This window comes from Phasianus colchicus, chromosome 7 (assembly GCF_987193195.1).
Source record: "Phasianus colchicus chromosome 7, bPhaCol1.hap1.1, whole genome shotgun sequence".
NCBI classification, from domain to species: Eukaryota; Metazoa; Chordata; class Aves; order Galliformes; family Phasianidae; genus Phasianus; species Phasianus colchicus.
Window position 1 is genome coordinate 18,034,014 of NC_143442.1, and position 21,959 is coordinate 18,055,972.

Below are 21,959 nucleotides of genomic sequence, written 5' to 3' on the forward strand. Positions count from 1 at the left end.
TCATTTTAGTACTGTACAGCAGTAAAAGAAATAGGAGGTTGTCATTCCTCCCATTCCTAGCTAGATACCTTTATGAGTAGTATAATTTCATTAAGTGAGTTCTGAGAAATCTGGGACTTATTAGCATCCCCAAGAATCAACACTTAAAACCTGAGCTTTTTTAGTACTTGTCTAAATCAGAAAAATTACATAAATCCCTTAGGCATCAGATTTGAAAATGTTTGAGAAGAGCCTCAAATTTTTAATGTTTAGAGTTAGCACGGGAATGAGCTACAGATATTCCAAAGAGAAGAAATAGCTTTTGTGGACTTACAGACCAAACTGAAGAAATCTGGGACTTGAAAATAGAACTGAATTTTAGAAATCAGAGGTCTACAGTTTATCTTGCTTGCACAGCTATTAATGGCACCGAACCATGAGAGCATTAGAACTTCATAATGATTGGTCTGATATACAGTAGACTGTAAAAAACAGTGAAAGATCATAAATAAAATGGCTTGCTTTAAGAACTTAGCATGAATGGTCAGTGAAAGATCTCAAATGATACGTGTTTCCTTCACAGTTTAATGGTATTGGATAATTGCTATGTGATATGCTACAACGTATGGTTTACTAGCTTAGTGGGTAGTAATGGTGATAGGAGAACAGTTGGACTAGATAATTTTGTAGGTACTTTCCAACTTTGTAGTCCTATGATTCTATGAATTTATACTTCACAATGAGTCTCAGGCAGCTGGACAACAGCTTTCTTATAAAAATACAAGACCAAAGCAGCAACTGGTTATATACTCTCACTCTGTTTTATTTTAGGCTTTGAAGGAGTAGTCTATTGTGTTTTTTTGTATTTGCAATGAATTGATTAATATTTGGGTTACTTTATCATTATAGACTGCTGATGTGGCCACAGTGAATCCCAGCACTTGATGTTTCATTTCTCTTTTTCCATGTGGACACCACAGATCTGTGCTTTGTAAAAAAGGAAACATCTAATCACTATAATAAAGCAGGCTGCCAGCACAACCATTCCATGTCTCTTTCTTGGAATGAAGCAGTAGTATCGTAGATAGAAATGACCTCATGGACTATAATACACTAATGATTAATGGAAAAAAGGACAGAGGGCAGAGGGTACAACTGGAATAGCATACAGTATTGAAATAGAAATTTTATTCAGACGTAGAGGCAGAATAAAAAGAGAAGTACAAGTGTGCAGGCAATTAGATGTAGCTCAGGATCTCTGCAAGAAATGATTTGGTTCTGGTTCTCCAAAGCCTAAAACCTCTGTGCCAGTACGCAAAGATGATGCACAGTTCAGTGCCACAACTGAAATGTCACAAAGGGCTTTCCTTTGCAAAACTTTCCCTTGCTAGAGAAGGATCACTGGCTCCCTTTGTGATTTGTGTTCTCCAAGTCATTATGTTTATTTTGTTTTGAGATTCTGAATTATCTGAAGATGTTCTCTAAATACTAATTTCTTTTTAATAGTATATGTATATAGATATAGCATATTTTGAAACAATGTGATCAAAGATACGAGATGCCTTAAGACAAGTTTAAGTATTTTTCAAGTCGGAAATAGACTTCACGAGGTAAAACCTATTTGGAAATTAATGAGTCAGATTAAGATACAGAATTTGAGATGGTGCTAGTCATTTCTGGAAGGAGGTTAACATATATAAGAGCAAAGATGAGTGAGAGTTCATGTATCTACATACTGTGGAGTTTCTGGAATCTGTTGCAATGGGGTAAAGTCAAATTTTTAAGTATTTCAGAATTCAAATGCCTAATTTTTTTCCACTTGAAAATGAGTGACTTGATGGAACTTGATTTTGAGTCTGAGGTTTAATTATACTGCATATTCCCTCACTTCATCTTGGGAAAATCAATTACACACTGTTAAGGAATCTGTAGTCCTTTCTAGTGATCTAATGTCCTTTTTTTTTGTGTGTGTGTTTCACAAATTTTCCTTGCATTTGTCATGTTAAAACATTTTCTGCTATAAGTATTTAAAGGATCATTTAGTGGTGGTACAACTATGGTAGATAATGACTTGAGATTAAACTCTGACAAAATTATTAAACACACACTATGAGAAACACCAGGAAGCATCCTATTTCAAGTGAACTGATGGCAACTTAAGGCAGATACAGACTGATAGACATCTCCTTTAGGCCATACTTCAGTGTTTTATGTCCTCTAAATGTTACTGTATGTTTCAGTGGAATTCATTTCACGTTGCTTATTGAATAACCGATTACATCTTTAGAATTAATATCTTGAAACATTTTAATTTGGTTGAGGCTTAGGAGACAGGAAAAAGTGATTTTCCTGCCACAGAGGAGAAACAGTTTGAAGAAAATGTTGGAACTGAAAAATTTAGTAATAGTGTTGGAAATGAGAATCTGAGACCTGATAATTAGTAGTTTTTTAAAGACATCTGCCTGGGCTTTGGGGCTAAAGGTAGGGCCAGGTCTTCTTTCCTGCCAGCCCCTTACAACAATGCATGTTCCTTTGCAGGTTACACAGTTGTCATCATCCACCTTGCTGCCCATGTATTACAGAAAGGGTGCAAGTTTACATTTTTCTAAAAGCTCCATGTAAACTTAAAGCATTATCATTAAACATCCTAAAGTATTACAAAGCTTACATTTTGTATGAGCCACAGAGATAGAAATATTCGGTTTGCTTATGAAGTATTCTTGTCAAAATTTAAAATTTCAATTTGGACAAATATTTTTTCTGCACAGATTTGGAACAGAGTTTCAGGTTTTCAGGCAACAAATATTTGCCTTAACATAGTAACTACAAGGGTATGGGAATGTTGGTTCATGACAAAAACTTTTTGCTTTAAATTACATCTTATTGGAAAATGGAAACTATCTTTGCTGTATCATATGACAACAGTTGAAAAAGTTTTCCACACCTCCTGCCAGCAAGTAAAAGATAATTTTAAGTCTGAACAGGAGCATCAGGAAAACTGCAAAAGCAACTCAACACCTGCTTTACTGTCCAAAATCCTGCTTGGACTCCCCTAGTAGCAATATATCATGTACTACTTCCCAAATGTTGCCTTTCCATATTAATACAGGGAGGAAAAATGCCTTAGGCAATGGAAGTAACACAAATCGTGTAAAGCTCCCTGTGTACAGGTGAAGGGAAAGAAACTGGAGAATGGCTAGGAGAACTGGGAGTTGATGCAGCATTCTGGTTTCTCGTTAGACACTGTTATATCTTCCAGTTTGCAACGGAAGGCTAAATCACAAAGCATGTCAGAAGTCATTGTTAGAGACAGTGGATTTGCCTCACTGGGCAAACTGCAGCCCTTTTTAGTTGCGCCTGTAATGCCAGAACAGTTCCGGTTTCCTTTTCTATAAGATTTGTTTTGTTTTTTCCTCAGCACTCTGTTGTAGAATCTCTGGTTGTTTGGCTGTGCACCCGTGCCAGGATTTGATAACTTACTTTAGAACTCTGGCTTATTTGACTTTGCACTAGTGACTTGATAGCTCATTTTGAAGTGGCATGAAGTAGTACCATCTGGTCATTAGCATTTCCAAGGCAAGCCAGGGAAAGGCTGGAGGTCAGCAATGTGTTCTACTTCTGACAAATCTTCATGGACTGTTTTTCTGAGATTGAGTTTACACTTTTATTTCCTCCCGTGGAAGCCTACTTATTTTTCATTGATTTCCATTAAAGAAAGAAGAGCAGTGATCCAGAAACAGTTCATGAATTGCATTATCCAGTTTAATTAGAGTGAAAGGAAAGTTTTTTCACAGTCAGAAGACTCAGCATTCAGTCTAAAATGCTGCTTCGGACAGTAAGGGCTGAAGTTAGCAATGAACTTAAGTCACAGCTAGTGCCAATTACTCCTTCCACTTGCTATGCAGTATGTTAAGAATGATGGTACATCACACTTTCACTACTTTAAATTTGGTAGTAGATAGTAAAAATGTCTGTTTAGATTTCTCAATTCTAAACCATGTCAAAATCAGACCAATAATGATCTTGTTTGTTCAAATTGTTTATGTTTTTGGGCAAGTTTATCAATCGGAAGGCAGCTCAGCATCACCACACTGCTCTCTAACATTTACATGGTCATTCTCCATATGAATCATATACACGGAGAATCTGCTTTGGGGTAAAACTATTCTGTCTTCTCCTTTGTGCACTATAATATATCTGTTTCTGTAAAGATAATTTAAAACTCCTAAATGTTGCTAATGAAATCTTCCGTTATTACAGTTCTGGAAAAGAGCTATTTAAATACAAAGTTTCTGAAATGTATGGCCTTGGGAAATGCTAAAAAGGTGGCACTGAATTCTTTGCATTAGAGGGAGCAATATTAATAAGGAATATTACTTGTGTATTCTGCATGTGGGAATTTTTTATTACTAAATGCTCCCAAGATACAGTTCTTTTCTTAGATGTGGTGGTATTCTCTGGAGCAGAAAGCTCTAAAGTTAGCCAATATTTTCCATCACAAATATATTCTTGTCTTTGTTATTCACTTTACATTTCTACTTCTTCTGTTATCTTCTACCAATATACTGGACATCTAAATGTAGTTTAAATAAAGCAGATTTGTAAGCAAAACAGGTGCCAGATCTACAAATCTGTAGCTTCTAATAAGAAGTTTATGGAGTTCTTACTCATTTTGATAGTTCTGCTCTTTTTTTTTTTTTTCAAGTACTCATTCAAAGCATGGCTGCACAAGGAGTACAATGATATCTACAGTCTACTACGGAATTAATAACTTGAGTTTACTGTCAATGTGCTCTTGTGAAAAAATGTTGTCTTGTTATGCCTTGCAGTTGCACACAGACTCCAGAATATTATAAGTACCATATATTTTATATATTTAGTTGTAGTGTTTACTTTTTTCTTTATATGTGTGTATGCAGTATATTTTATTTAGTCAGTTAATTCTGTAGCTTCTGTCTTTACATCCGTCATACTTGCACACAACTGTAATCACCCCTGTTGATTTTGATGGACCTCTGCATCTGAAATACATTTTCTGAAGTTTAACAGTAGTCAGATGAGTCACATATCAACGGTTAATCTAAAAGATCAAAATTAATAAACTTTTAGGATTTCCTCATATGCTACAATTGTATATAGTAGCTCTGTTTCATTTTGAACAGAATATTCATTAATGTCTTCTTATTGGACTGTACTGCCCAATCAGTTTTCTAATGCTTCTGGGAAACAGCAACTGATACAACAGATTCTAAGTAGGAAAATGCCACTCTGAATTTTAACAACCTCTTTTCATTACCAATGAAAAACTCATAGTGGCTCATTCAAGAGTAATGGACACTGGGCCTAGAGAAGGAGTAAAGATTAGAAAGAATTAACTCATTAGAATTTACTCAGGGATTGAGATTAAATTTTTTCTGACATTAATTCTACTGTACACAATCCATATGGCAAGTATAATGGAAAACAAATGAAAAATATGATTAGTTTGTGTAAGTCCTTCTAAATATAGAAAACAGATAAAGGCTGTTTTCCTAATTGTTAAAGACACTGTTAAAAGATAATGATTAACCAATGCAGTGTGGTGAAAGCAATATAAAGTAGGTTAATCATCTGAAGCTCATGCAAGCCATGTTAGCCTCTAGTTAGTCTTTTCCCTAAGGTATAAACATAATTTGAATTTCAAAAAGAGGTTAACAGAACATAGTTCTCTCTTTTCTATTAAATAAGGATTTGAACCATAAGGAAATAAACTTTACCTTTTTGAAATTTCTGTTTAATCATGCAGTAAAATAGTAGGGTGTGTATGTATAGACAAACTACCATTTGCACTTTTCTAAGGTCAGCTAAACTATGCAATATAGGCAAAGGCTGCATAATCCAGTGCTGCCTGCATAATACCATGATGCTGAACCAAAAGAACTAGCTTTTTTTGCAATTGGAGGCGTTCTGAGAATACATTCCTTTCGATTTTTTTTTCCTTGTTGTACCCTAGTCCAGGAAAAGAGAACCCAAATTTATGAAAAGGGAGTGGAGCTGATTCTTCAGGGAGATAGCATATTATCTTCCAAGGCTGTCTGCAGGCCAGAGACATGAACAGAGCTAAACTGACAGTAAAATTAGCCAGTTGTATGAATTGTCATTCCTTATAATATATAAATAAACTCTCACTTTTTAAAACAGGCTCTCTAATGAGGGAAACACTCTTTGATACATTTTTGTAGCTAAGGATATTAAGGCAGAACAGGGAAAGGCAAATTCCTGAATCTGAACCATCACAATGATTAAGACTTCATAATGTAAAGAAGTAAAGCACTGTCATTTATTCTGCCATGGACCCTACATGTTGCTTTGTTATCACCTAGGATCAGGACATCTTACCGAGTCAACACATTTTACGGCAGGAACACCAAATGACCTAGGTCTCTCATTTTTATTTTTAAATAATAGGAAACATGGAATTTATAAACACTGCCCAAAAATTCCCAAATGATTCTTGTTCAAATTCCAAAATCTCTAGTGCCAATGGTTACACTGAGCATTATGCATAACCCTTGCAAGTCTCTCCCTGCAATCTTTTGCAGAACTCTAGTAAGTTGTTCTAGATAGGTTCCATGATTGTACTTCTGATCTGGATGATCTCCATCAGTTTTCATTTTTTCCTTGCCCGCAGGCTACATGTAAATCGTGCTCCTAATATTCTGTATTTCTTTGTTAGACATTCATGGCTATTTGTTGCAGCTAAATGTGATATATATTTGAATGACAAGTGAGACTGTCTTGAAAGACTGGTTTGAATCCATATCCTTTCCTGCCTATCTATAGAATATACTGTTTTTCTATGAAGTGTTCATATTTACTAAACTAATATCTTAGAAAAAATTAACAAGCTCACTTTCCACTGAGCTATAGTTCTAGCTTAAAAGCAAATTAATCTAGAAGGCATTAAGCAGTTTAAAGCTGGTATGTAAACTTCTTACCAAGCTATTGACTATCTTTTTAAGTACTGGTTTATATAAAAACCCTTTGGCCCTCACATGTGTCTGAGATTTGTAGTTGTGAAAGTTCACAGGTGTGTGAATATTGGAGCTATTCATTATTATATCCAAACATGTTTGTTCTACTTTAATCACAATGTAATTGGCTTTCAAATTATGATACGTGTCTTCTGGAAGCACAGTAAAAGTGGAAAACAGGTACTTAATTAGATCATCCTAATTGAATGTAGAATGAAAAAAAAAAATCTCACAGAAAAATGTGTGAGGGCATTCATAACGGAAAAAAGCACAATTATTTGAGGTATAGAAGTGAGGTATTTGGAATTCCTACCAGCAAGAAACTAAATTAGTAATTGATACTGTTATTTCTCAAATGCACAGTGATAATTAATGTAAGATGATAAAAGACATTTCAAAATAAAAAGGAATAAAAAAGATTTTTTAACAAAGAATAAGCCAAAATAATGAGCCAAAGATTAAGAAATAACATCCCACCTTGTAACTGAGCTGTATTTCATAAATTACCTAAAAAGGCAGCAACATCAAACGATATATTTGTGATGGTTTTGCTGCTAACAATTACTCTGCTGTACATATGAACAATATTCAGGGCAAAAGAAAATTTTGCCTGTTGCAACACACAGTAATTAGCAGGTTAGTTGAATACAATTAAACCATATTAAAGACCATTCCTGACAAGTAATTTCCTGTCTCAACCTGCAAAATACATAGCATAATCAGTTTCACATCAAACCACTGTATTATGGAGCACCAATTAGAATGAAATCATTAATGATACAATGGTATCAGGATCGGTCCACTTTTCATAATAAGGATTGTGAATAGAAATTAAAAGAAAACAATGTGGAATATTTTTCAAGTGAATTTGAAAAGGCTGAAAGAATAAAAAAATAAGGAACTTATTTTTTCATTAAGCATCAGATGTTATTGAGACATGTTGGTTGTGTGTCAGCTATTGAAATAAGATCACACTGTGAAAGTAAAAATGCCCATACAAAAAGCATAGTTCAATTAAGCACTGTCCACACAAATCAGTGAGAGAAGGTCATACTTTAGCGACATGCAGGAGTGCTGTAAAGATCCTAATGCCAAGATTGGTGAGAGGAATGCAGTGAATTTATGATACCCTAATTTGACGATTCTCAGTTCTCAGAAATTAATGTCTATAGGACAGTGTCAGAACATGTGGGGTAAATGAGGCTACCTGTTAAAAATGTGCCACAAAAAGATGGAAAAAAATGTTTGTTTTTTCAAGTTATTTTGGGAGGAATGATGGAGACCTAAATCCAATTTCCAGAAAACTTACATTGTGTGGCACATGAGAAAGACATTGACTTTCTCCTCTGGAATTGTAATTGAATTTCAAAGTGTTCCTATTATCTAGATGAACAAGTATTTGAAAATCAAAGTTTAGTCTATGCAAAAGTAAACCCATTCAAAAGATAATAGCATGCATATAACTTGCATAGTAATGCTACTGAGAAAGGAGGACAAGACACGAGAGTCACAGAGCAAATGCCCTGTGTATAGCTAGGTGCAAGCTCTCATACCAGCCAGATTACAAAAACCGCAAACATGAGCTTGTTTCTGTTATTTAAGACATGTAATAGGACCAGCTGGACAATCATTTATCACAGGAAAATAATCTTTTTTGTCACGTTGCAAAACCTGAGATCTTTACCAAGTGTTTAGACAATCTCAATTGTAAATTAACAGGTGTATACACACATTCAGTAAGCTTTTGCCATGTCTGTGTGGCACATACAGCAGTGAAAAATTATTTTTCATTAATTCTATTTGTTCCTCTTCTGGAACAAAAATTTTCTATACAAATAGGTAGGTACCCAATACAACTCACAAAAGCAAATCTAGTTTAGAATTTTAAGAGCTTTTAATTTTACAGGTAAGGCATCATCTTTTATGAAATCATTAGGTTTTCAGAGTAATTGTTGAAGAGCTGTATCATCTCCATGTTAGAAATTCTTTAAAGATTTCCTTGCAACTGTAACTTGTATTATCCCTGAAGTACTTAATTAGATAAAAAATATTGATTTTTTTCCTAGCTGAGATTTGAGACCAGTAACCAGAATTATCATCACAAAGTCAAATTAGTCCAGAGAATCAGAAATTACGAGTGCATGAGAATAGCTTGAAACTAAGATATGGAATAACAAAAGGTTGGATAAAATGTTCATAACCACAGTGATGGAAAATTATCACAGGATTCTTAAAACCAATTAAGACTCTCATTTGCTTTTCTAAACTTTTATTTTGCCTTGATCTGGACTGAAGGGGAAATTCTCCTACCTTAATGAAAAGCTTTTTCTAGAAGGGAGATCCTGTACTTCTGGTTCTTCTGCTATCTTTTAAGAGATACTACTGTCTTTGGGGCTTTCAGCCCCAGTGTGGTTACTGTACACACAATGACCCTTCCCTAGTGAGCTCAAGTTGCCAGAGCCCCATTCTGTACTTCACAGAATGCAATGTGTTACCACTAGTCAGTACTCAAATTCTGTGCGTGCGATAAACTGATTGATTTGCTTAGTGAGGCAGTGTTGTAGGAGGTAAAGGAACTAGAGCAGATGGAGGGACACCCCTAACTGAATGTTGTTGATCAGTGAAAAAGGTGTAATTGAGGTATGGGCAACCATTCCGCATTAACATTTTAACCAATTCAATCTTATACAGCGGTTTTAAAACAGAACCAAGTTACCATGGAAACCAATTGAAGCAGAGACTTAAATTCTAAGACTGTAAATTCTTTTCTAGACAAAGATAACAAGAATGACAGGTGGGCTGTAAAAGGAAAATGAGTGCAATATAAAGTTAGGCATGATGGTCTGTTTCCTCTTCCTAAAGGTGTCTTTTATAGATCTGCTTTATCTCTACTGTTTTTTAGTTATATATATTTACTGTATTTTCAGAGGAACGCCCACCCAAATGAACATTTTGTTTTGTCATAATTCTATTTGCAAGGGGACGTAAGCACCCTGGAGAACAGAACCTAAGGGCAGGGCACTCCAGTTATTTTTCCAAATTATGATGTCTTGTCAGAATCATCAGGGAGGCAAAGCCATCACTCAGAAAACACATTTGCATAAAGTGCCCTTTGCTGCCAGTGTTTATATTTTGCTCCTGAAATATGCTCTAGGTACATTCATATTGCACAGCACTTTCTTTGTGCAATATGAAAGGAGATAACAAGGGATTAATGTGTTTTAGTGAAGAAATATCCCTTTTCACTTTCTCAAAAATTTTGGAAGTGTACCAGTTTGTTGCAATCTGATTCAAAGTCAAAATGATTTGGCATGTAAAATATTTTTCTTCATCCTAAAAGTGATGGTAAGAATAACAGAGAGTAGAGTATTCAGCCCCCAGAATTTGATGCCAGAGTTTTAAGAAGCACAATGGGCAGAGAATGAACAGCAGCAGCATACAGCCTTTGCTCTTGCAGTAGTTAGCTGTTAGCGCTGGAAAATGCATGAATATGCAATATCTTTTGAAAATTGTGCCGAATGTTTCTACCTGCTGTGCGTAATTTCAGAGTCTTCTATAATCATTAGAGAAAAACAGTTTTCAGTATAATTTTCTACTGGAACGAAGGAAGGAGAAGGGGCAAATTTGTACTTGAACTCATCCTGATACTTTTCTAGCCTGAAGTTTCCACTTCTTTGTTCCAGTTCCCAAACTGTGTTTGTATATGCTCTCCTGACAAGATCTATAAAACAAATTTCCTCAGGACTTTTGGAGATTTGCTGTCACAAGTAGTCATAGTTGGTCCCAGTGCACTAGAATCACAATAGGTAGCCACTTCTCCGGCATGTTTGCTCTAAAGCTAGCTAAATGTAATGGCTAGAGACTCTAGCCATTGTCAAAAGTAAATGTGCTGCTTACCTTCAGCATCTGCCTTCCTCAGTACAGTGATGGTGGGGACATAACAGATGGTTCCTGCAAAAAAAAAAAAATCACAGAAAACACTGTATTTTGTGTATTGCAGGTATTTCCTGGCAAATAATGAACAATTAGCATTTAATATCTTTTCTGTGAAAAGCAGAGCACCTTAATAAAATTTGTTGTGCTCTAAGAAAATGTATGTTAAACATGCTAAAGTTAGGATGTGATGATCACAGAAATCTGCAATAAATGATACAAATGATCTTTAATCATTATGCTAATGATTACATAGCATAAGAGAATTCTGATGTTGATGTTTGTTATATGTAAAGCCTTTTGATAATAACAGAGTGAATTGTGGGACCAAATTGCTCTTATCAACCTGTGTAAGGTCATCTTTGATGCTGGGCTCTGCCCACTTTATGTCTTCAAGCCTCAGAAGCCTGCCTGTGGCAGGCAGGCTTACATAGAGGCTCATGCAGTCTTTCAGATGGAAAGACAACTATTTTTATCATTTAAAGGAAGCTCTCTTAGGTATTTCTGTACTTTCTGTCTTTGTGTAGACAACTTCTGTTGTCCTTTTCAAGAAAATAGGTTTCCTGTGAATATAGAAATTATTTTAAAGGTACGCTTTTCATTTTAGAAGGTATGTCCTAAGAGTCTGCACTTAAATTCAGTTAAAATTCTGTGGCACCCTTGCACACGCTCACATTTCAGTTTTTATTAAACATCCCAGGGGAGTTAATTATTTTTTGTATTTTTATGACAAAAACGTCATTTGGAGTATTTGTGATCAAATTTCCCATAATGTGTTTATAACTACCTTGGATTTAATTAAGGAATTCAGACGATTAGAAATCAGTGAATGCTGGGAATAGCAAAGTTCATAAAATAGAACAATGCAGTCTTAATTTATAAACTTTTAATGGCCTGGTTGTCCGTTCAGAAGCAAAGGTGGGGAGATATAAAAGATGGAGCAATTGTTAGGAATCAGGGAAAAGTCAGGAAATAAGTTCTAGGAAAAAAAGAAAATAATGGTAAAAGAAAGTAAACAGAGTAAGGATAATTCCTGCAATTGTGACCAGAATTAAGAGGTGCCTTGGATAAGACACCTTGTTTTAAACTTCCAGACTAGGCTTAAAAGTAAACACATAAATGCTCTGAAGATGTTTCTTGGACTTCCAAAGAACCACTTGCCAGATATTTATAATATATCTATGTGTTCTTGTTGCCACATTTTCAAAAAAAAAGAAATATGAACAGATTCTATGCATGCATTTCAGTTATAAGCAATGCAGAAATTTGGCGGTATTCACACGTACAAACATGTTATTACTTCAGAACGTGACCCAAGTTTCTCTTTGCTTTATCTCTGTTTTTATGGAAGACAGAAGAGCAGTGAAAATAAGTCTTTCATTTACCAGTATGTAACTCATGGATATTTGTCAATGCAGGTTTCTCAATATGCAGTCTGCGCTGGTTTAATATGTGACAAGGAGACGAGCAATCCATTGAGAATGGCAGTGGATAAGATGCAAATAAGCAAGAAAGAGAAATTAAGAATGAAAAGACAGAGCAGTTTGTGAAAATTCAGGTAAGGAACTCAGGTGATTCTCTATAAATTGTACAAAATCACTTGAAATAGTTATTGCTTATTTTCCTTTCTAGTATTTCTGAGAATTACTGCTATATGTATCCATTGATATATGTATAAACATACACACATACCCTTCTTACACCCACTCAAACAATTAATTTCCTTTTTGAGCCAAATTGCCATTACCCTCCATGCAAATACTTACTATCCTGATATTTGACATTTTTTAATAAGATCCTTTTACCATATTCCATTTTACTTTGTTTAAATAAAACATGTTACTATTTGATACAGAAAGACAAGTAATATTTGTACATAAGAGAAAAAGAGAGTTGTGCTGGGTGTCACAATTCTTTCTCAACCACACAGCTACAAGTTCTAAAACCTTAACTTACACTATCCTAGTACAGAGCTCTTTGGGCATTACATAATGCACTGAAACAAAGCAACCACATTACAACCTCTCTCTGCCTTCTTACACTGATGGCACATAAAGTGTTCGTTTAGAGCTTTTGCTTAGTTCTCAAGCATGACCGAAGGAAAGTAAAAAAAATGTATTTACCAAGGAGCAAAGCTGCACGAACAGTGAACAACAATTCATCCTTTGCTCTTCTACTCTCTTACTGTGGGGAAAAGTTGCTTTGCCACTTGTCATGATGCAGTGGCAGAAGTAAATGTGATGGAGAAAGTACATTATCTTTACAAGAAGTCAGGAAGGAAACTATGGAAACCATAGCTACGCAAGGCCTTTCAGCTGCTTGTGACAGAAACTCTGAACTTTTTCAATATAGCTTATTTCCAGAATGAACTGCAATTACATTTGCCACAGGTGTAAGATGAAACGATGTACTCACAACTAAGCACTACATATCTATCATTTGCCTGTCTATTTTATCTGCACCTCTCCCTTCTGGTACAAAACTAAAGCCAGTGTGAGACACTGGTCTACCACCACATGCCAGCTATTAACACATGGTTTACTTGCAGGGCTTCACATTCCCAAGTGACATCAGCTTATCATATGTGTTCAGTATATCCACTAAATACAAGTCCTTGTTGACTTTAATTCTTGGGGGAATTGCTTTAGCCCACCTACAAAATGCCTATGACAATGCTTATGTTTCACGTTTGTAGAACTACACTTAATTTATTTAAATAGTGCTACCTAAATAACACATCCTGTGATTCTCAGTAACTCTACATTATTACTGTTGCATCACAGCAATTACATATGGCACACTTCATGATTTTGCAAATGTTTTGTTGATGCTAACATACTGCACTTTTTGCAGGTTGATAAGATTACCACACATTAAGACATTCTGCCACTTCCTTTGTAAGCTGTTGATTCCCAGAAAATGACAGCTGCTGCACTTTTGTTAAAAAAAATAGGAAGGTTCAGAGTATCGGCAAGGATGCCGCTAATGGGAGAAGCAGCTTCAAACAGTTGGAGTTTTTAGGTGATGCAATATTCATCAGTTACAAACTTGGGAATGTCATATTGTAAAATGTACATGATAAAAGACACTCTCTGGTATTTCAACTGATTCCATTTGCCATATGGCATGTTATTGTTTTGTGTTACCTTGGGGAATGTGCTAGAACGGAGAAGAAAACAGAACACTCCCAAGGTAATATAGAATACAAAGTTAATTATAACAATAGGGTCTGTAAATGAAATGGAAATGGAACTAAATACAAGAACTGAATGTGTGCTGTACTGCTCTCCAGCTACTGAAAAGCAATAAACTCCTATTAGGAAGGTTTAAACAGGAAAAAAAATACCGTATATACAAGTCTATAGACAGCCACAGAACGTTGACTCAGAAGTCAGTAAATACCATGTATTCACATTACCTTAATACAGTTTTACATCAGATTTCCTGGGATAGGCTGAATAAAACATTAGATCGCTAGTCTTTAAAAATGACATTCCATATGCACAGCTATAATAAAATCATCAAGTGAATGATTAGAACAGTACATTGATTGAGGGGTAGTATTTGTGAAAACAATCAAAAGAATCCTAAAGTACATAATTCTGACAACCTGATATCAGGATAAACGAGCTACTCTCAGGGCCTAGAAGATTCCCAAACAAAATCTCCAGACCCCACATTTAGAAAGGCAAAAAATATTTTAAAAGTTAGAAGAAAATTGTTATCGATGTATCCAAAACGTATACAAGATTTCAGAAAAGTAGGTGCAATAAAAAGTTATGTGGCAACATTTGCCTGTAAATTCAATTCTTCCCAAGCCAGTAAATTGAGCTTTACCCCTTCCACCCTCCAGGGCCATCTTTGGAGGTACAGTCTGAAGCAAATTCCAACCAAGGTCATATTATTCTCTGCGACCTATTTTTCAGTCATTGTTAAAACAGTAAAAGACAGATTTTATGTTAGCAAATAATGAAAATATACAGGCTTGCAGGTTTTTTTGAATAGTTTGGCTCTAAACACCATACGCCATTAGATGAGGCATTTCAAGATCTATTACAGGAGCAGAATATTTTTAAATTGTTTATGCTAACTGTGCAATACTTCAGATGGCATCTTCAAAGCTATCATCTATTCAAATGCTCAGAATAAGCAGCCAAAATACAGAAGAGTTCCTTTTAGCTAGATCTTTAGTAGGATTAAATTGGACAAATTCTAATAACTCCCAGTATTTCTTATTATGTATTTTGATTTCCTGCAAGTTTTATCAGCTATTAGAAAGATAACTTTTTTAATCAGTCATCTGAAAGACTCAATGTCATTTAAAGGAAACACAACCTCCCCGTTAAATAAATAGGGGACCAAGATTGTATGGCTCTTGTAAGCTTCTCTCTCTCTGTACTAAGCAAAACCCACGGGAAAACAGTTTACCAGTCTTGAGGTTTCTGCACTGTTTGCTCTGTAAGGTTAATGCTATGCTGTAACCACGTGCAGCCTGGTGCTGGCAGGAGAGGCTGCGCTGCAATTGGTGTGCAAATTAGTGCATACATTTTCACTTCTCAGCTAATGCTAACACCAACTAAAGATACTTTTCCCACTGTGTTATTAAAACCTTTGAAATTTTCACACGTTTTGACCTGAGTACCCCTCATGCTTATTCCATACATAATCTGTTTCAGTCACCAGAACAGGTTGATGTAAAAATGGCTGATGTCATGAACTGAGTTAATACTCAGAAATAAGATAGGGGATGGATGAAAGAATGGATGGATGGAAGAAAGAGAGAGAAGGAGGGAGGGAGGGAGAGAGAGAGGGAAGCAGAAATCAGTTATCACTGTTTGTCCATGTTAAAAGGAATCTTGAGTATGTGTTAACTGACAGCTCAGGTTAGAAGACTCTACCTTGTAAACATACTTGCTGAATTCGCAAATATTTGTCTACCAGTATATTCTTTAAAGGAGAGCTCTGCTATATTACAAGAGTACAGTAATGTTTGTGTATTTTTTCCTATAGGAATGTATTCAGTCCCATACTAATGCAAGATAATTCATGTTTTAACAGAATTTGCATTTACTTTAGCCTAATAAACTAAGAATTTTAAATACTTTTATTTCTGCTATTCTGATAAACCTGTTACCTTAACAACAAGCATAAATGAATGTTATTTCATGATACATTTTTTGTGTAGGAGTTTTAAGCTGGTAATGGAAAACTTCTTAGAAATAATTAGTAATTTCTTCTGAAAAGAAAACCTTAAAAAATTTAATTAAATGTCAGACATTTAAAGTAAATATGAATTCTTCAAGATCTTACCACAGAAGGGTAACTATTAACTACTACTATTGCTTTTTAATAAACCAACTCACTGTTAAGTTTCATATTAAAAACTTAGAAATTCATCAAAAAAATTACTGAAAGGAAGAGTTTTCCTTTAGTGAATGGAAGTGTTCAAATCAAGGAAAGAATTACATTCCAAAGTATTCCCATCACATACAAACTTTTCTCTCCTGGCTCAATTCACATAGGCAGTTCATTTCAGCATTTATGACAGTATTATGGGGCAATACTGTTTATTATTAATTTTATTAATAATAATTATTATTAAATATGTACACTTTCAAAGTTTTCAATTAGTTTAAGAAAATGCAGACATGCAAGAAATGTGCTATGCTTTAGAGAAAGAATGTTCAATTACAGTCAGCGGGAAAAGCATGAGTAAAGTATTTTGATTTTAGTATTTAAAAGTTGTAACACTGGTTATATAAAATGAAACAATAGAATTGGTAATATGGCCAGCCTCTCTCTTCTAAAGGCACTCAATTTCACAAATACACTTTACTTGAAACTTGAACAAATGCAACTGCCCTGTGCTCTCGAGGTGCCTAAGATCTAGCTAAATACAATCCCTGTATCTATTTTTAGAGTTCTTTTCATTTGTATCCAAGTGTCAGTTCTCATATATTTTTTCCATAAAGATGCTCTGCTGAATATTTGCAGAACATTATGAACAGATGTTATTCCTGTTCTGTTTATTCATGTTAAAGGACTTGTATCTTTGAAGGTTTATGAGGAGTGGATGAAACCATTAGTGAACAACACAGTACAATAAATTGTTTAGGATTTCACTGCTTTTTCAAAATGAAGTTATTCTAGTATCTAGACTGGTGTTTTCACACTACTCTAAATTTAAGTCTTTTTATGCCATCAATAGCTGATAAGTGTCTTATGGTAACAGTCGGATGAGTCTCATGTACCGAGCTATCAACAAGAACCAGATTTACTGTAGTAAATTCCAGAACAAAACCACACACAGTATTATTTGAGAGTAAAGACCGTGACATGCTCTTAGTGACCCAACAATATTATTTACAAAATCAGGAATTTTCAGTGCTGTTCTTAGCAGATCAGTTTTCCAAACATGGCTTTCTAATTGTGTTGCCTGAATTACATATTTGGCTATGCAAATTACTAGTAAAGGTACTTAATTGTTTGCTATCCTTTTATTCCCAAAGATGCTTCTGTATATTTGTAATGTACAGTATAGACTCTCAAAAATAGAAAAGTATTTGAAGCAAACAAGAGCACCTTAAAAGAGAACAAGATTAAAAGTATTTAGTGATGTGCTCTTTGAGTGAGTTCTTTTATCCCAATACTCAGCACCACAATAAAGGCTCTACCAAAATTATTTACACCCTCAACTCCAAGAACCCTTCAGCTCCTGCTCAAGCTTGCTTGCTAGAAGTAACATTAAGTGGCTTCCTGGAACAGGCTAGTGAACTACATGCTCAGATGATGATTATAATTTCTTATTTTTAAAGCCATGTGTCTGCAGTAACATCATGCTAGTAACAAGTATGTTATAAGTTGCACTTAACTGTGTAGAAATAAACCCACAAGGTATCTAAGTCTCCACAAAACAGAATAAAGTGCAAGAGCTCTTTTAAATTGAAAAAAGTAACAAGAGTGAATATTGTGTTTAGAATGAAAATAGCACTTTTGTAATTTCTTGCTTAACCCACAAAAGGGTTATCTGATTTCTATGAACTGAGTTAAAACGAGGTATATATTCCTTTTTGCTGTTTGGAATATTATCGATTTTTTTTTTTTTTTTTTTTTTTTTACATCACGGATGACAGCAAATGTGATTAATTGCAGCTGATAATTGGAGCTTTATTCCAGTGGTTATTTCTCGTCAGTAACAATTAATAGCTCCTACAAAAGTCTCATTCATTTCACAATATTAAAGAATGATGACTTGTGGGAATTATGCTAAACTAGCACTTTCAATTAGATTTCAGATTTTTTATTACATTGAATAACAGTTTATGGTTTTATAATAGTGGTGGTTTATTGTTGTATGGTAATCACTCTAATTACATGTGGTTTATCTGGAGAATTGCAATTTTTAGAGTCATTATATAAGAAACAGTCAATTACTTGTTATCATTTCTTTAAAAGTATAGAGATTGTTGGTATTTACTTGTAAAGATTATTTTGAACACTGATTGCATATACTTTGTTCCAGTTTTTGAAGGGCAGGATGCTACAGTTAAGGGATGCAAAGGTTTCACTTCCTCAGTATCAAGCACCAACTGGACACTTGTACGGCAAGTAGCATGGCCACCCAGTTACAAGTCTTCTGCTTACAGCTGGGCTGGGCTGTAAGTACAAGGCAGTGACTGTCTCATCTGATCACTTCCAGAATTATGGGAAGAGACAAGGGGAATTCTTCAATAAAGACAAAATATTGATTTTAGAGACTCACTGAGATCTGTCTTCAATTTTGCCCATTTCCCCAGTAAATAACTTTGGTAGAAAGAAGGAAAACAGACAAAAACAAACAAAACACACAAACAAACAGTACACAACGAAGAAAGGGAGAGAGTCAAAGAATGGCATGCACAAGCATACAAGGGAAAGAGAAAAGTGACGTAGAAGATAAACTATGATAAATGCCACTGATAACACGTAATCCGAACTGAATCGGGACCAAACAGTGAGGAGAATTTGAAGTGAGAGACTGGAGAGACAACAATTGTTTCCTCTGGCATTAAGCTTAACAAAGCAAATCCAAGCATTTTCATTGAGACAGTAGGAAGGTCTGAAATTTAACGTATCCATAAGATAAAACTTGAGAATATACGTATACTAATAAAAATTCTGCCCCTCAGGAAGACAGCATGCATCTATCATTGACATCTACATTGTCAGGATCTGAGTCATGGATCACATAATACAGTTCAGTGAAGAGTGGAAAAAAGAAGAATGCGGAGCTTTAAAAAGTTAACTTCTAAAATTGCATAGCATATGCTTATTTCACTTGCATAAATGCTTTTGCCTAGGACTCTGCATGACTTCAATTTTTTATGCAGTTATATAATACAATTTCTATGAGGACTCTCCAAATAATCATTTGTTCTGCTTTGTCTTTTATTTGAATATGATTTTTAAATTTAATAATTTTTAATATTTTTTAAATTCAATCTCAAGTATATATATTATTTAATGAATCGCTCAAATACAGAAAATTCAAGCTTGTAACCTACTTCCTGAAAATTAAATTACACTGGTGTAGAACAAGATAAGGTAAGAATCTATCCCATGAAGCACTGAATTGTTTTAGCAGTTAGGTTCATAAAAAAGTCAACAAAAAAAATGGCTGTGATAATTCTAAGGAAATTGAAAGCAAAACTGCAGCTCGTTGCACAGACCATGAATTCATTCTCCATTCTGTAATGATCCTTTCAATGCCAGACTCTGATTAAAGTCAACGAGAACAGGAGCAAGACCTTTCTTATTTTTGTTTTAGTTTGTGCAAGTTTGCAAAAGCAGAAAATTACCATTGGTAATAGAGGATATGCTAGTTCATTTCATTGGAAAAATCATAATCCAAAAGTTTGGATGATTATCCAGAGATACATATACCTTCTTGAATTATTTTAAACCTGGTCTTTAGACCATCTGTTCAAGAATATTTTTCTTAAAGTTTCATGATACTGTTGTTAGTTATATAGTTAGATGTTTTATGCTAGCACCTAAAGGCTCTAATTAGCATTTGTTCTACTCTGGCAGGTGTTGTGCAGACTATGCTGAAATTAAATGCAAAATAATCTGGGACTAAATATAAGCAATAGCTATCTTTGCAATTCCCAAGGTAATTTGGGCTAAGTGCAAATTAGGTTTTTTAAGTTCTTTCTAATTACAAATGTATATTTTGAAAATAAAGCAACAACAAAAATATGACAATTAATAAATTCACAATTAAGATATTTAAAACATGAATAAAGAGATAAAGTATATAAAACGTAAGTCAGGAATCTGATACAAAAGAACAGCAGACTTGAACAAATGCAATTCCATTCTCGTGCTCTTTGATCTAATCTAATAAAACTTTAATCTTTTTATTGAAGGACACAAACTCAGGCAACGCAGTCCTCTTGATCCAACTCTAATCTCTTACTCAGACAAATCACTTTTATTCCCTGATAATTCTCAGATTTGATATCACAAACAAAAAGAGCTACACAGTATATTTCCAATTCCCAAAACTGAATTTCTTGGCTGAAAGCTACTCATTCTATGATTAAATAATTTATTTCGTAAGAGGAAGATGAAGATTTTTCTTCTTTATTTTGTGAATATTTAAACACTTTTATTCCTTTTCGCCAAAATCCACACTTCTCATTCCTGACATTCTAGGTAATTTTTTATCAGCTATGGTAAAGTCCATTGTGCTGCTCAATATCTTGAAACTACAGTGATGTTCAGCCTTTTCTGGAAGATGGACCTTTTTACTTGCACTCTACATTCAATTCCATTCAAAATTAAACAATTCCAATTGGAATTAAACAATTCCAAGCAAAATTAAACAATAAACCACAAAGTTAACAACAGATTACCTTTTGTAATTGTATGTGAAGGTAACGCCGCTTGAAGTTAGTCAGAGCAGTAGTTGCTTAGCATTTAAGATGAGATATTACTCAGACTCTGTTACCAAAGCTCTATTAAATTTAAGATCCTAAAAAATGGCAGTTTCCTAATTTTCTACAGCACAACATTACCATTATGAGTGTATGAAGCATTTATAGTTTCTTACATCAATTCAGTGACAAATCAATAAACTGATTCAGTGAATCAGTTTTTGAGGTAACCTTAAAAAATACATAGAAAGAAAGAAACCTATTTGCTTTCAGCATCTGAGACAGTACCCTAACTGGCATTCAGTGGTACAGTAGATGCCTCTATAGCCATGTTATAGTTGTTTAGTGAGGTCTGTTTAAAAGAGGTGTTATTACCAAAGCGTGATGCATTAGAAGAGTACTTTTCATTGTGAGTGAAAGTTTCAAATTGGAAATTCAGTTTCTTATGCCAGAGCATCTATATTCACATCATTGCTATGCTTATCAGGTGCATGGATTTCAGGCATTTGCCTTCTCTGCCTTGTCCCTCTTATCTTCTATAACTTATGTTTAATAAGCAGGGAAAAGCTCCTCAGAGCTTTACTACCAGGAGATAATTGTTCCTTACTCTCTGCAGTTTCCTCTCCAGCACTATAACATTCATCAGTTGGTAATGGTTAATTACTTTCTACCCTTGCAATTCAGTCTCCTGAGGAGTGAAATTAAATTTTGTGCTTTTAGACTAAGAGAATACGGACTCAAAACACACACACACACACACACACAGTTTTCCTGAATATTACTAGAAGCAGTACTTTTACACATGGGACAGGGAGTTTCAGGCCTGACTTATTCCAGGTGGTACTTTGATTTGATGTTCACTGACTGACTCAATGGCTAGAACTATTTCTTTGCACCTACCACTGATAAGTATGCCCTCTCTTTCAATGAATGACTGCTTATCCACTCCTCTACTGCAAGAGACTGCATACTACTGTAAGAAAATGATTTAGTAATTCAGGAAATTACTTATTCTATCTTACCCCTCATTTTGCTTACACTTGTTTGAAACTTACAGTCTTAGCAGGAGAAGACTAAGCAGCCATGGAGCACTGTCAGGAAAATAGGAAATATAGGA

At 34.7% G+C, this 21,959-nt stretch overlaps 2 protein-coding genes across 14 annotated transcripts in view; one reads left to right on the forward strand and one right to left on the reverse strand.

The window, feature by feature from the left end:
- The window catches only part of LOC116232900 (sodium channel protein type 2 subunit alpha-like), a 364,152-nt gene that overhangs the window by 231,702 nt on the left and 110,491 nt on the right, over nt 1–21,959 (reverse strand). For all 9 annotated transcript variants that reach the window (XM_090143920.1, XM_090143925.1, XM_090143915.1 and 6 more), the window contains one exon: nt 10,890–10,943. The gene's annotated coding sequence lies outside the window, so the exon portion shown is untranslated. The remainder of the gene's footprint in view (nt 1–10,889; nt 10,944–21,959) is intronic.
- Nucleotides 1–21,959, forward strand: part of B3GALT1 (beta-1,3-galactosyltransferase 1) — a 182,133-nt gene that overhangs the window by 65,998 nt on the left and 94,176 nt on the right. For 3 of the 5 annotated variants that reach the window (XM_090143970.1, XM_090143969.1, XM_031599530.2), the window contains one exon: nt 12,344–12,483. The gene's annotated coding sequence lies outside the window, so the exon portion shown is untranslated. Of the gene's footprint in view, nt 1–9,324; nt 10,338–12,343; nt 12,484–18,447; nt 19,308–21,959 lie in introns of those variants that run through there. The other 2 variants (XR_016468253.1, XM_090143971.1) reach the window with 2 other exon arrangements.